Here is a 14,485-nt window from a genome sequence, read left to right on the forward strand (position 1 = left end):
GAGGCCCTGGGATGCTGTCATCACTTCCGGGTTACAAATGGAGAAACGAAGACCCTGGTGCTCGCCTACCCAAGTGCACCCAGGTAAGTGGCAGACCTGGAATTTTTAAACCTTTGTCTCTCCGTTTCCCAAAACCTTGTTTGTTCTAGTATCACTCAGCTCCATGAGGCAAGAACTGGGTAGGGCTCTTGTTTTCTAATGCATCTCATACCTGGCAAAGTTCCTGGCATGTTGCAGGCCCTCAAAAAAATGTGTAATGACTGCAGCTGGGCAAGGTGGCTCACACCTGTAATCCCAGCACTTTGGGAGGCCGAGTTGGGTGGATTGCCTGAGGTCAGAATTTCGAGACCAGCCTGGGCAACAGGGTGAAACCCCATCTCTACTAAAATAAAAATACAAAAAATTAGCCGGGCATGGTGGTGGGCACCTATAGTCCCAGCTACTTGGGAGGCTGAGGCACGAGAATCACTTGAACCTGGGAGGCAGGGGTTGCAGTGAGCAGAGATAGCACCATTACACTCCAACCTGGGTGACAGTCCAAAAGAAAGGAAGAAAAGAAAAAGGAAGAAGGAAGGAAGGAAAGAAGAAAAGAGAAAGAAAAAGAAAGAGAGAGAAAGAAAGAAAGAAAGAAAGAAAGAAAGAAAGAAAGAAAGAAAGAGAGAGAAAGAAAAAGAAAGAGAGAGAAAGAAAGGGAGAGAAAGGGAAAAGGGGAATGACTGCATTCTGTGATCCTGTAAATTCAGAGGATTTGGGAAGTGTATGCCCTTTATTGAGCTAGTAAATAAACAGTATATTGAAGGCCTATTGTGCGCCAGGCACCAGGAACACAGCAACAAACAAAAGAGTCATAGCTCTGGCTTCGTGGAGTTCCCAGTCCAGCAGTGCGGCACTGACACTGAGGAGGTGAGCCCTGAGAGAAAGCAGGTGGTTCCTGTGCTGGTCATTGTACTGAGTGCTGGGAAGGACCTCACAGGGAAAAGCAGCACAGAGGAGCTGAGGACGCTGTGCGACAGAAACGGTGTGTGACAGAAACGCTGTGTGACAGAAACGGTGTGTGACAGAAACAGTGTGTGACAGAAACGGTATGTGACAGAAACACTGTGTGACAGAAACGGTGTCATCGTGATGCCTGGGGTTCTCTCCGAAGGCCCGTGCTGCATCCAGGACTGTGGGGGCCTGGAGAGCAGGCTGTCTTGAGAAGATTCTAGAAAAGTCTAAGAGTTCATCCCTTTTATTAGCTATATTGTTTACTCTTTAGAAAAAAATAAAAGGAGGTCTGGCTTTCTTCCTTTGGCCTCTAAGATGCCTGACCTTGCACCCAGGGGCTTCCAGGTTGGGCCCTTGGCAGCAAAAGCGGGGGCCCCACAGTGACGGCCCCTCCAGCGAGGAGGCTGTGCTGCTCAGCCTGGGCCTCCCGCACTCCCCTGGGAACAGGTAGCAGGTGCAGACAGCCAGCCTGGAACCTGGGAAGCTTGTCCAAGGCCACAGCCAGTGGCCCGGTTTCCAGAGCATCCCCACTTCCTGGGGTGAGAACCCTCCTCCCTACTGATCTCCAAAGTCGAGCCCTGAGGAAATTCTAAAGATGCAGCCCCTGAATCGGAAGGTCAGGGAGAGGAGATCCTGTGATGTCTGCGTAGGGTCTTAACTTCGGTTCTCTAAAGGAGAGAAGAAAGGAAGGGAAGAAAACAGCTGGAAAAAGAAAAAAGAAAGAAAACGGCTATTTATCTTGATTTTTATTTGGTTATAAAAATAACCCAAATTTGCTCTAAAAAATTCAAACGTAAAAGAATCAGTTGGTCTTTAGGCTTTGGTGAGCACAAGAACCTAGTGGGGAGATGATTTAAAATGCAGATTCTGCGGGCCCTGTCCTGGGGTGATTCCGGGGTAAGCGGCTCATGGGGTGCACGCTTAGAAGTGCTGATGTAGAAAGTATGTGCTGGGCCGGGCGCGGTGGCTAACGCCTGCAATCCCAGCACTTTGGGAGGCCAAGGCGGGTGGATTACCTGAGATCAAGAGTTTGAAGCCTGCCTGGCCTCTACTAAAAATACAAAAATTAGCTGGGTGTGGTGGCAGGTGCCTGTAATCCCAGGCAGGAGAATCGCTTGAACCCAGGAGGCAGAGGTTGCAGTGAGCCGAGATCGTGCCTCTGAACTCCAGCATGGGCAACAAGAGCAAAACTCTGTCTTCAAAAAAAAAAAAAAATTATATATATATACATATATGCCATTCCTTTCCAATTAGAAGTATTCTGCAGGGAGAGAAAGTTCCACCAGGGAAAGACTGAAAGGATGGTGGGCCCCCCGGAGAGACTGCAGCAGCCTGTGCATGACGTCTCACCTTTCAGCAAGGATCCTCTTCTAGCTCAGAAATTCTGCTTTGGGACAGGACCCAGAGTGGAGTCAGCTCCACGTCAAGTCACTCAGAGGTTGGTGATGGGTTAGACGTGAGGTGCTGTGAGAAGCATGGCTGGACAGCATTTAAAACAAACCACAATGTCAGAACTCACCAAAGATCAGGACGCTGCCCAGAGCTAGCCGGAAGGGGGGTCTTAGGAAGACGCCAGCACCGACCACAGAGCAAAGATCTGCAGGCTGGAGATTTTAAGAAGTCTCTAAAACTTTTATTGTTGTTACATAAAACTGGCCAATTAATGTTAGTGTCACCAGAGCTGGGAATTTCTCCTTAGAAGCTCAGTGCGTGTTCCTGGTGGCGTAAGTGAACATTTGTCCCACTGTCAGCTCTGAATGTTCATCCTTCAAGAACGTGGCTGTTCCTCACTCTAAATACACCATGATCATTCTGTTTGGTCCTTAAATGAGCAAATCATTTTCATGGATTTCTTAGGCCCAGAAATGTTTGATCCCATATCATGGGATCAGAAAGGCCCATGCATGTTTTTGGAAAGTTCAGAAAACTCTGCCTACACATGTCCGCTGGGAGGGCTTAGAAAGAGTTACCTGAGGCAACATGGACAAACCTTGAGGACATTGGGCTCAGCAAAATAAGCCAGTCATGAAAGGACAGACGGGGTAATTCCACTTGGAGGAAGCACCTAAAGTGGCCGGAGTCATAGAGAAGGGAAGTAGAATGGAGATTGCGGAGGGCTTGGGGGAGGGGGAACGGGGAGGTATTCAGCCAGGGCAGAATTTCAGTTTGTGGTGATGATGAAAATGTTCCACTGGGCCAGGAGCAGTGGCTCACGTCTATAATCCCAGCACTGTGGGAAGCCGAGGTGGGCAAATCACCTGAAGGTCAGGAGTTTGAGACCAGCCTGGCCAACATGGTGAATTAGCCAGGCATGGTGGCGGGCACCTGTAATCCCAGCTACTAGGGAGGCTGAGGCAGGAGAATTGCTTGAGGCCAGGAGATGGAGGTTACAGGGAACCGAGATGGCACCACTGCACTCCAGCCTGGGTGACAAGAGCACAACTCCATCTCAAAGAAAAAAATTTAAAAAAGCTCTTTTGATGGAAGGTGGCGACAACTGTACAAAAATATGAATGATGTGAACGTACTTAGTGACCTTAAGCCATACACTTAAAAAGATAAATTTTATCCTATGCATATCTTGCCACAATCTTTTAAATAAAGCTTCCCCAAATCTGCAAGCCTGACATCTTTGAGATTTGCATAAAGCTTCCCTCTACAGTGAGGAAGTTTCACCTCATTGTCTGGAAGCCCCAACCACTAAAAATTGGGGTCTAAGGTTCTCAGGTTCTTGTCACCCCTTCACCGCTCCCCCGACCCTCACTAGCCTATTGCTGCTCCCACTAACATTGCCCTCCAAGTACTAGGCCCACAGCCACAGCGGCCCGGCGCTGTCCCCACCATCCCTCCACACAAGCTCTCTTTTCTGTTTTACCAACAGAACCGGGACCGGAAGGGTTTAACCCCAGGGCTCTGGCAGTTTCCATTTCTACATGTCAAAAAGGCTTTTTAGCCTAAACTTAAGCCGAGTATGCCTCCAGGAAATACTTGCTTCTTCCCTGTCCCCCAGGGAACCAGGCCTGGGGCCAGATGAAAGAAGCAAAGAAAAGGGAATTTATGCACTGAAAAAAATGGGACAAGAAGCACTGCCAGCTGTTCTGCCCAGCTGTTCCGGTCACAGTCTGTCCCATCCTTGGGGACTGTGCTGGTCCGGTCACTGTGTGGGAGGTGGACCCTCTGCCTGAAGCAAGATTGTCTGTGCACGGAGAATCGGGAAGAACGTGGACCTGGAGTCAGAGGCCTGGGTGCTGGCTCTGTCTGAGCTGGACCGAGAAGTATAAAGTGATGCTCGCTGGAAGGATTTGCTGATATAATCCACACAGAGGCTCGGCCTGTGTGCACACGGATCAGAATATGCGCTTAATGAGTGGTTATGCCCACAAAGAAAGAGGAGAATGAGGAGATAGAGGAGGAGATGGGGATGGAAATGGTAACAACGCTCTCTGCCAACCCTCAGATCAGTCAAGGTGGCTACTGAGGTCACAGGAGCCCAACTCAAAGTAGCTGAGAAACGAAAGGGAGTTTACTGGTTCATTTTAAGGCGTTTTTCAGAAGTAGGTCTGGCTGCAGGCACGGCTGGATCCAGGAACTCAGGCTCTGTCTTCTGGGGGTATTTCTCATTCTTGCCTCTGCCGCTTCTACTCAGCTTCTGGCTCTCCTCCTCCAAAAAGGCTCCTGTCCCTCGGCCCCATGGCAGAGATAGCAGTCTCTGCCATTTTAGGTGTGTGTCCTCTCAGTGGCAGGAACACCACAAAAAGCTTCTTTCTGTGCTGCTCCAAGCACAGCAATTTCAGGGAATACCATTTCCGGCCCAACCTCTTGACAAGAGGGATGGGGGCCATAATGGCTTAAGTTAGGTCACCTGCCATCCCAGGGGGTACAGGGACCAGGCACTGTGATGAGAGTCCCAGAAGAATCATCCTTGTTCCCCAAAGGAAAGAGACGTGGTCCAACATCATGCACTGTAGACCCTTCCTTTCCTTTCTCTTCCTTCCACTGCCTTACCCTTGACACCTCACTTTCCAGGGACCATTAAGACCATCAGGTGACCAACTGCCAGATGGGAAAGGACCTGAATGACTTATCAGCCATTTGTACCTTCAAGTGAATTCATTTCAAGGGGTTACTGTCATCTCTCTCAGTTAAATGGTGTTCAGATAGTGGAATGAGGCAATGGAGGAGACACTCGAATGTGGCTGAATAGTTCATTGAGAAGAGAAGCCAACTTTGTCGTTTTCTACGCCTTCCCAGTGAGCCTGCTCCAGACCAGGAATGCTCACAGCACCTCCACCGTTCATCCTGAATGGCTCTGGAGGCCACGGCTGGGAAAGCTGTGGGAAGGTAGTTTGGGGATCTCCCTTGGTCTACCCCAAGGTTTTCCCGGGGGCAGCCCGACCCAAGCCTCCTGTGAGGCAGAAGCTGCTTCCAGCACAGCACTTGGAGCACTTGGAGCACCTTGTGGCTGACGTCGAATGTCATTCCTGCCCTACGTCTTCGCTGCATTCATCAATGCCTTAGACAGTCACAGCAGCCACTCCTCTGGCCACAGTGGTAGGCTCAGGAGTGGGCAGTTGGCCTCAGCCAGATCATTTGGGCCCTCTCTGAAAATGACTGTGTTTGCTGTTGGTGGTGAAGTGGCTTTTCCTTTTGGGTGTGGAGCTGCGAGGACACCTGTGGATGACAGCTTGGGTGCCCCCTGACTGCAGGGCAGGGCAGCCTCTTTTCTAGAAGCAGACCAGAAGCCACATAGAATCAAGTGAGGAGAGACACAGAATGATCAGAAGACAGAGCTCAAGTCCCTAGATCCAGCCGTGCCTGCCACTAGCACTCTCCCAGAATTTCTAGTGAAAATGAGGCAGTACACTTTTTTTTCTTAACTGTTTTGCACTGGGCTTCTGGACCTGTAATAGAAAGACTGATGGATCCAAAGATTGTCTGGAAGGAAAGAATGATCTGCCCAGAGTGGGTGAGGGAACCCACTCGAGGCAGGACACCCATGAGCTGCTTCTGCTGGCTGGCCTGACATTCTCATTCAACAATTTACTGAGAATCAGGAAAAAACAGCTGGGTCTCATGAGAGTCACCCCATGGGCTGTGCAGCCAGCTGCCTGATGCCCTCGGCTCTGCCACATGCCAGCCCTATGACCTGGGGAAAGTCACTTCACAACTCAGTTTCCTCACCTGTGAGTTGGGTCGATGAGAGTAGCTTCCCCAGACCCGCAGGCTGTGGGAGGAAAGGAAAGCCAGCAGAAGCCCCCTCAGGCCCATGCACGGCCCACACCCCACTTCCCAGCACGGGAGGGCCATGCAGCACTGGGGTTGCCAGCTTACTGTCCATCCTTTTCCTGAACTGAGAGTTACTTGGGGCCAAGGGTCTTCCTTGTGCCACTCACCATGGAGTCACTCCGCTTTTGATGGCTTAGCTTTTAGTCAATAACAACTTGGCTAAATGGATGTTGAATGGATGCTGGAACTTTGCCTCATGGATTTGCGAGTGGTTTGCTCACCAGAGAAACACAGACACGTGCCCCTCCCAGGATCTTTTCATTCCCTCTCCCAGTGCAACCTGCAAGGTCGTCATTTCTCTGTAAGAAGCCACAGTGTACAACCTCTGTCAGGGGCCCAGCTCGCCGGTGCTGAGAGCTTCCGTCTTTCCCGCCCACCTGGTAGTTGCCTGGAGACAAGAGTGTCATGTCATTCATCCTAAGAGCACGAGGCAGTCCTGGGATTTTCACACTGGAGTTCCCGTTTCTAAGGAGTTCTCTGAGTTCCTTGGTGAGGGAGGGGTGTCCGAAGAGACAAGTAGAAGCTGGAGACTGGCTGGGAGCTCCGACGGCCATCAGGCTTAGAGATGAAAGTGGCCTGGCCGGGGAGAAGGCAGTGGGGTGAGCGTGGGTCAACCAGGACATGAGCGTGAGGGGTGAGGAGTACCCCAATTCTGGACCCAGGCTGCCTCACAACAAGGCACTGCCACCTGCTGACTCACCATCATTGGCAGGTTACTTGTGTTCTCTGTGCCTCAGTTTCCTCATCCATAATAGAATGCTGATCATAGAGCCTACCTCATAGGGCTATTGTGAAGATCAAACCAATTAATATATGCAAATGCTTCGAATCAGCCATCAGCACATGGTGAGTGCAGTGTGAGTCCTTCCTTCCATCTTTATTATCACAGCCTCTTCATGTGGGGCATGACTAAGAGGCACTGACGTCCTGGATCAGGGACCTTGTTATTCATAGTTCTACCCCCAGGGGCCAATAGACAGTGGGGAGCTCTCTGAACACTGGTGCTACAGAATCATAAGGAGCAGAAGCAGCTGATGGCGGGAGGCCCCCTGGCAGCCAGAGCCTTCCACCGCGGATGACATGTCCACTCAGACCTGACCTTCCTCCTAAGTGGCTACACAGGCTCAATCTTGGGGACACTAAGGGCTCCCTCTTCTATTTGCTGCAGAGAACAACAGTAGAAATTGTAATTTACAGGTTGTCTGCAAATTACCGCCTGGTCTGATTTATAATTCATAGTACAATATTTATTTCTAACAGGAAATTAATTTTGGAAACTCAGTGGGTGATTAAATTAAATTGCAAAACCATTCCACTTGCTTGGGAGGAGGGGGGTGAGTTACTGGAGACTATATTAAGAGATAAATTGGGAAGCATTTATGCTCGGAAAACCTGAGACAGGAGGAGGGAAACAGTTCATCCCTACTCGAAGGAGATGGCCGTCTTGTCAAACATTTGTTACAGAACATGTGCCCTCATGCTTTGGGGTCTCACAGTTACTCATAGCCTTTTCCCAGTGGATTTGTCATTAAGGCAAAGAAAAATAAAGGCCGAATTCTCTGTATATCCAATTCAATGGCACTCTGAATAATGAACAATCCTAGGGAACAAGGTGGAAGCTCATAGCATTTTCATGACTAGTCTTGGGAGCCACACAGCATCATTTCTGCCACATTCCCTATCACTCCACCCAAGCTCCTCCCACTACTGAATGGGAGGAGTGTCAATGTCACATTTGTTAGAAGAGCAAGTGGGGTGGAATCATTGATGGCAATCTTCTTTGAAAAACACAATCTGCCCCAGGGCATAATATCTTAGCCAAGAGCCTGACACATAGCAAGAAGCACAGTGAATGTCAGCCATTCCTTCTGGCTTGGGGGACGAGGAAGGTCACCTGGAGGAGATGGTGTTGGACTGGGCTTTGAGCAGTAAGGATTTCCGTAGGCAGATGGAACACCTGGGACAAAAGGATCAGAATGAACAAAAGAGACAACAGAGAGAAAGGCTTGACAGAAGCTGATGGCCCCGCCTGTGTGGAGCATCCGGTGTGTGGAATGTGGGGTGAGAGATTTCCAGGAACCATGAAGGCCAGGCATCCAGGGCTGGACCTTGGAGGGAGCCCTTTAAGGGAAAGGTTTTGAATCTGATGAAAAACCTTACTGATTTTGGAGTGAGAAGCAGCCTTAGAGATTTATTCCACCACTTGTTTATTCATTCAACAATTTTCCATGAAACAAACCCTAGTACATGCCAGATATTGGGGAATACACTGCTGAACAAAATAAACATGGTGCCTGCCTGTGTAGCTTACAGTCTTGCAGAAGAGACAGGGACAGCAATAGGCATATTATTACACCATGGCAGATTCTTGAGTGTTGGTGTGGAGAATGGCAAGGAGACACCTCGTAAGGGACTCTGGGAAGGACCTCCTGGGTGCTGACATTTTGGCTGAGTTCTGGAGGATAAAAGGGAGGGTGGGTGGAGATCAGCTAGAAGATGCATCCAAGGGGGAGGGGATGTGGAGAGAGGAGTGGGCAAGGCACCGAAAGCCACCAGTGTGCCTGGAATAAAGTGGGGTGGAGGAAGGGGAGGGTGGGGGACGCAAAGCCAGGCAGGGCCTATCATGGGAGTCTTCTGTGGTCACAGTAAGAACCACTGAGAGTTATTGGAGCATTTTACACATGCTCACAATGCCATCCAATTTAAGTTTTTAAAAGATGGCTCAGGATGTTGAATGGAAAACAGATCAAGGGGTGGGTAAGAGTGGATGAAGGAGAGAGACCATTGGGATGTGGTGAGACCTTGGACCAGGGAGGAGATGAATACCAGGAATGGGATCCAAGATGTGTTTTGGAGGAAGATCTCATGTCACCTGCTGATGGATGGTAGGAGCAGGTGAGGAAAGGTCTGGGATGTCAAGATGACTCCCAGGGTCAGGTTCTGCCCTGCTGTACCCTGCAGGGATGCCCGCTGAGATGGACAAGGTCAACTTTGGAGGCAACCTCAGAGCACCATTTGGATGTTGGCCTTTGCTGCATGACAGAGTCATTATGGAGAGGGCAGGTGGATGTCTGGGTCTGAGACTTGAATCTTATCACTGACTCCAAATGGCCTTCATGGTAGTTTTGGAGAAGAGGAAATTGTGCCCGAAGTTGGTTGGGAAGACTCACTCCTGGACAGTGTGGACTGGGGTGAGAAATGAGGGAGAAGGGGAGGTAGCTTGAAGGGTGCTGCTTTGAGGAGATGAGAGGACGAGGGCTCCGAACTCTGCCCGCTGCCGTAGGGAAAGAAACCCTAAGTGCATCAAGCGCCGAGGGGCTGACCACAGTTGTCCCAGGGCCTCAGACGATGATTTCTCAATTAGGGTCAAAGAGCTCACACACTTCTAATCAAATAAGCTCATCAAAGGGGCAGTTAAGAGCCTGGATATCAGGGACTGTTCCACTGACATAATTTTTTACTGTGAATTAATTTTCTTTTAAATGTGCCAAAGAAGCACTAGCAATCGCAATATAGTACTGTGGAGAGAGCAGTGGATGGGAGCTCAGAAAACATGAGATCTACTCTGGCTTTACTGCTAACCAACTGGACACCTTGGGCACGTCATTTCAGTCTGTGGGCCTCAGTTTCCTTCATCTGCCAGGCCGGAGTAAAATTGATGTATCACTCAGCAGAGTAATGTTGATGCAAAAGCACCACCTGTGAGCTCACGTTCCCTGGATACTCACCAGCTAGTGCAGTACCATGAGCCATGGCAGGTACCTTCACTCCTCAGCCCAGGTGGGATGGATTAGGAAGTGCCCAGGAGCCAACGCCCTCAGTCGATAGGACATGGGGGTTGGGAAGGTATGTCTGAGGCATGCCCCACACCATCTCCCAGGGGTCCCCAGTGAAATTGCCTACAGGGGTAGCAACTCCACAGCCAGCTCATTACTGCCCTGTGTCTGTTTCCTCCCTTTCCTTGCCTCTCCGTTCCTCACACCCCATCAGGAGCTTCCTGGGATCAATCGCCAAACAAACCGCTTGCACCAAAAGCCTCAAATTAGGAGCTACTTCTGGGCCAGCCTCAGACAACTACAAACTCCAAATTCAGAGATCAGAAGACATGAATAGTGGATGAGGCTACACACATGTACACATGCATGCACATACATGTGTACAGCACATAGCATCCAGCACAATGCCTGGCCCTTCACAGACGCTCAGCAAATATTTTTTAAATGAGTGAATTAACGAATGAATGGCCTTCCTTTTTGCAGCATTTACCTCAAGTCCCCGGCAGTTTGGGACATCAACAAAGGTGTCAGAAAGCACAGGCGGGATTCCTGGGGTGCGATCTGGGGTCATTCCAGGAGCCTGTCTGGTGATGGGAAGGGCAGGGAGCCCTCATCTTCCACTCTGCCCCTCCCAGCAGTCCTGCCAGTCTCTGCCGGGGGCTTCCCTCCCCCACCAGCTCTCTTGCTGGGCCCCCCACCCTAGCCCATCTGTTCAGCATGTGTAAGCATTGTCAAATTGTTTGAATAAATTGTCACTCCGATTAAAATGTTTATGTCTGCAGGATGACTCGTTTCTGCTAAATTGTACCCAAATAGTCTCACATTTGCTGTAGATATTTGACATCTGTGTCTGGTCTCCCCACTGACGACCAGATGGAGAGCTGGATCCACGCAGAAGCTCCCCTGCTCCCTTGTGCACTCATCACTCACAACCTGAAGCCACTCAGGGCTTGGGCCAAACGGGTGGGAGGGAGGATAGACTAGGTGTCTTGCCCACCCTGCCTTTGACAAACCTCATGGATAAACACACACATACACACAAACACACACACACACACCCCACAAGTTTAATTTTCCTTAGATCAGACTTAGATGGCAAGATCTTTAGTGCCTCTTGGCCCTAAGGTTGGCTTCAAAAATTTGAAAAAAAATTTCAGTGCCTTCTCAAAGATGGTCGATGTTTACTGTGTGTTAAAAAGTGCAGATAAAGGACGTCCCAAGAAGAATCCCATACACCCCTGGGATCCCAGACTCAGCTGATCAAAGCACCAGCACTTTTGCAAGGTACAGAGCTTGCTTGTGATAGCCCTCACTCTACAGGATGGGTGGCTGTATAGATGGAAAGAAGGAAGGAAGGAAGGAAGGAAGGAAGGAAGGAAGGAAGGAAGGAAGGAAGGAAGGAAGGAAGGTGGATGGATGGAGGATGGATGGACAGATGGACGGATGGATGGATAGATAGATGAACATAATAACAAACATCATCTATTGAATGTCTGCTGGCGTACATGCAGCATTTACTTTCTTTATCACTAGCAATAATTAGTGTTCTATTATTGCATTACAAATTTCCACAAACTTAGTGGCTTAAGACAACACACATTTGTTATCTCACAGTTTCCATGGGTCAGGTGTCTAGGCACGACTTAGATGGATCCTTTACACAGGGTCTCACAGCCTGCAATCAAGGTGTTGACTGGGCTGCATTCTCATCCAGAGACTTGACTGTGGAAGAATCTGCTTCCAAGCTCTTTCCTGCTGTGGGCAGCACCCATTTCTTTTCCCAACTCCTTACTGGTTGTCAGTTGGAGGTCCTAGAGGCATCCGAAGTTCCCTTCCACATAACTGGCTTTATAGGCAGTTCACACGTGGCAACTTGCTTCTTCAAGGCCATCAAGAGGTTCTCTCCCCAGTCTGCTAAGATAGAGTCTGATGGTGGTCACCCCAGGAGAAACATGGCCTAGGGGATGGCAGCCCCCTGCCACTGAGGCAGTCCCCACAGGTTCTGACTCCTGCAGCTGGCTGCTGATAGACATCCCAGCAGCTGGAGCAGTCAGTTCTTCATGGGGGTGGGATCCTGGGATGTACTTCCGTACCCACTACAGGTAACACAGCTGAGAAAAACAAAGGCAGGAGTGGTCCTGCATTTAGGACAGCTGTGAGCTGGATAAGCCCAGCCCAGAAAAGCATCCACTGGACCTGGCTGTGTCTGGATGGCATCTGCCCAGACCTGTGCTGGGATGGACATGTTCTTTTTCAATGTTAGCTGCAACCATTTCTCATCCAGGAGAAATTTCCACCTCCCTCTCTCTCTCTTCTCTAGGCGATTGCACCCCACAAGGCCAGAGATCTGTTTTACTGAGCATCTATTACATGCCAAGTACTGGAGAATGCCACTCCCTTACCTATCAGTGCTGTCTACAGGGCCTCCTTACAGGTGACTGTGAGAGTTAGAGGGAACAGTGCATGTGAGAAGTTCAGGACAGCATTCAGCTTAAAATAAGCACCCAACATATAGCAGACAGTGATGTGAACGTGCGCTCATCCAAAACACCCCCAACACCCTCCAGGGCTTTTCTCTCATCACACTTCCGACATCTGGGGCTGGTGATTCTCTGAGGGGCTGCACTGTGCATCCTGGGATACTTAGCAGCATCCTTAGCCTCCACCCGAGATATGCCAGGAGCACACCCTACCTCCCCCATTTTGACAATCAAAAATGTCTCCAGACATTGTAAAATGTCCCCTGTGGGAGGGGCAGAACGGTCCCTGATGGAGAAACAACTGCTCTGGCAGAAGACAGACCAAGACACAGGCCCTGGGGAGACGTGTGGCCTTCTCAGAAAGGCAGTCGTTGGCCCGCCATCAGGTCTGGGTAGGATTTCTGAGGTGAGGAGGAGGAGAGAGAAAAATTCCAGGATGTGGGAAGAGCACACGGGCCGGGGTGTGGTGGGGACCCATGCTGCTGGCAATGTCCACCCCAAGTCGGGGCACAGGGGCTCTGTGGGCTGAGTCATTATGGAGAAGTGTCCATGATCAAATGCTTAGCTCTACCTCCGCCTGACCCCTTCCCTTTCTGTTGTTTTATGTCCCCCTGTCTTTTATTCACCATTCCATTTTAGGGCTTCCCCAAACATGTGCTTCCCAGGACCCTGGCTCTTGGAGATGTCACCTTACTTCAAGGGTCTCTTGCTGTACAAAGCCTCTGCTGGCCCCTTGGGCAGCCAGACTCTGCCCCCAGTTCCCCCTCCCCAGCAGCGATGTCCAGTCCACGCAGGTCATGGGCATCCATCCTGCCAGGCCACTCCCCCACTCCCTCGTGGAGACACCCAGCTCTGGGAACGCTGTCCCCACACTCCTTTTGGGTTTTTCCGCTGCGCTATTCCTCGCGCCTTCAGCTGAAATAACACAGGTGCCTGCCTCTTCTTTCCTGCCCTTCCAGAGAAGCCAAACATCCGCAGGAGAGGGGACATGGAGACAGCCAGAGTCCTTGTCTGGGTGCTGCCCTGCCTCCTCTGCCTGGGAAGCCTTTGAATCTGTTTACCCTCCTCAGCTGGCCAGGGTCAGGCCACGGGGTGCTGGCTCCTGCCAGGCCCATCGGCCTCGCCAAAGCCACAGCTTGTCCTGCCTAAGGCCAGGGGCCTGTCCTCTGCCAGCTTAAACCCTTCAAGGCTATTCTTCAGTGCATCCAACCAGCTTCTGCCTTCCCATCCACTCTGTCAGCCTCCCACCCATGATGGCAGAGGGAACATGGTGGCCAGGGCAGAAAACAAACCCTGACTCAGAGCAGGGTCTCCCTCACCCTCCCTCCCCACACTTATTTGGCTGTAAATTTGTCCATTTGTCCTCCAGCATAGACTCTGGATACAAGCCCTTCCTGTAGGGGAACCCATCCTGATTCTTGCCGATGTCTCTTCCCACGTGCCCATGTGAGTCCCTCACCCCCGAGTCTGCCATCTCCACAGCCAGAGGGGCCCCATGGAGATGGAAGTTAAGTCCCAGGTGTCACCTCTCAGCTCATGATGCTCCCGTGCATCCGCATCTTATGCAGTATAAAAGCTGAAGTCCTGGTTATGGCCTGGGTCCCATGACACCCACCCCCTGCCTCTTCCCGTACTCTGCCTGCACTCTCCCAGAGTGTTCTGTCCCAGGCCACCAGCCTCCTTGCCAGTCCTCAGGTGCTGGGTCCACTCTCCCCTCCTGACCTGCACACTTGCTGTTCTTCCACATGAAACAGGCTCCCTGCTAGACCAGCACATTACTCTCTTGTTTTCTTTAGATCTGTACAAACATTTTGCCTTCTCTTTGAGACTTTTTCTAACCACCTTATATTTACATTAGACACACTCTTTTATCACCATCACCAAGACCATCACCACCAACCATCACCATTATAATCATGACAACTACCATCATCATCACCATCACCACTATCATTA

The 14,485-nt window shown here is 50.5% G+C and overlaps 1 pseudogene; it reads right to left on the reverse strand.

Moving 5' to 3' along the window:
* The window catches only part of LOC111555652, a 15,518-nt pseudogene extending 1,515 nt beyond the window's left edge, over positions 1-14,003 (reverse strand).
* Positions 14,004-14,485: the final 482 nt, after the last annotated feature.

The sequence above is a fragment of the Piliocolobus tephrosceles genome, chromosome 20 (assembly GCF_002776525.5).
Source record: "Piliocolobus tephrosceles isolate RC106 chromosome 20, ASM277652v3, whole genome shotgun sequence".
NCBI classification, from domain to species: domain Eukaryota; kingdom Metazoa; phylum Chordata; class Mammalia; order Primates; family Cercopithecidae; genus Piliocolobus; species Piliocolobus tephrosceles.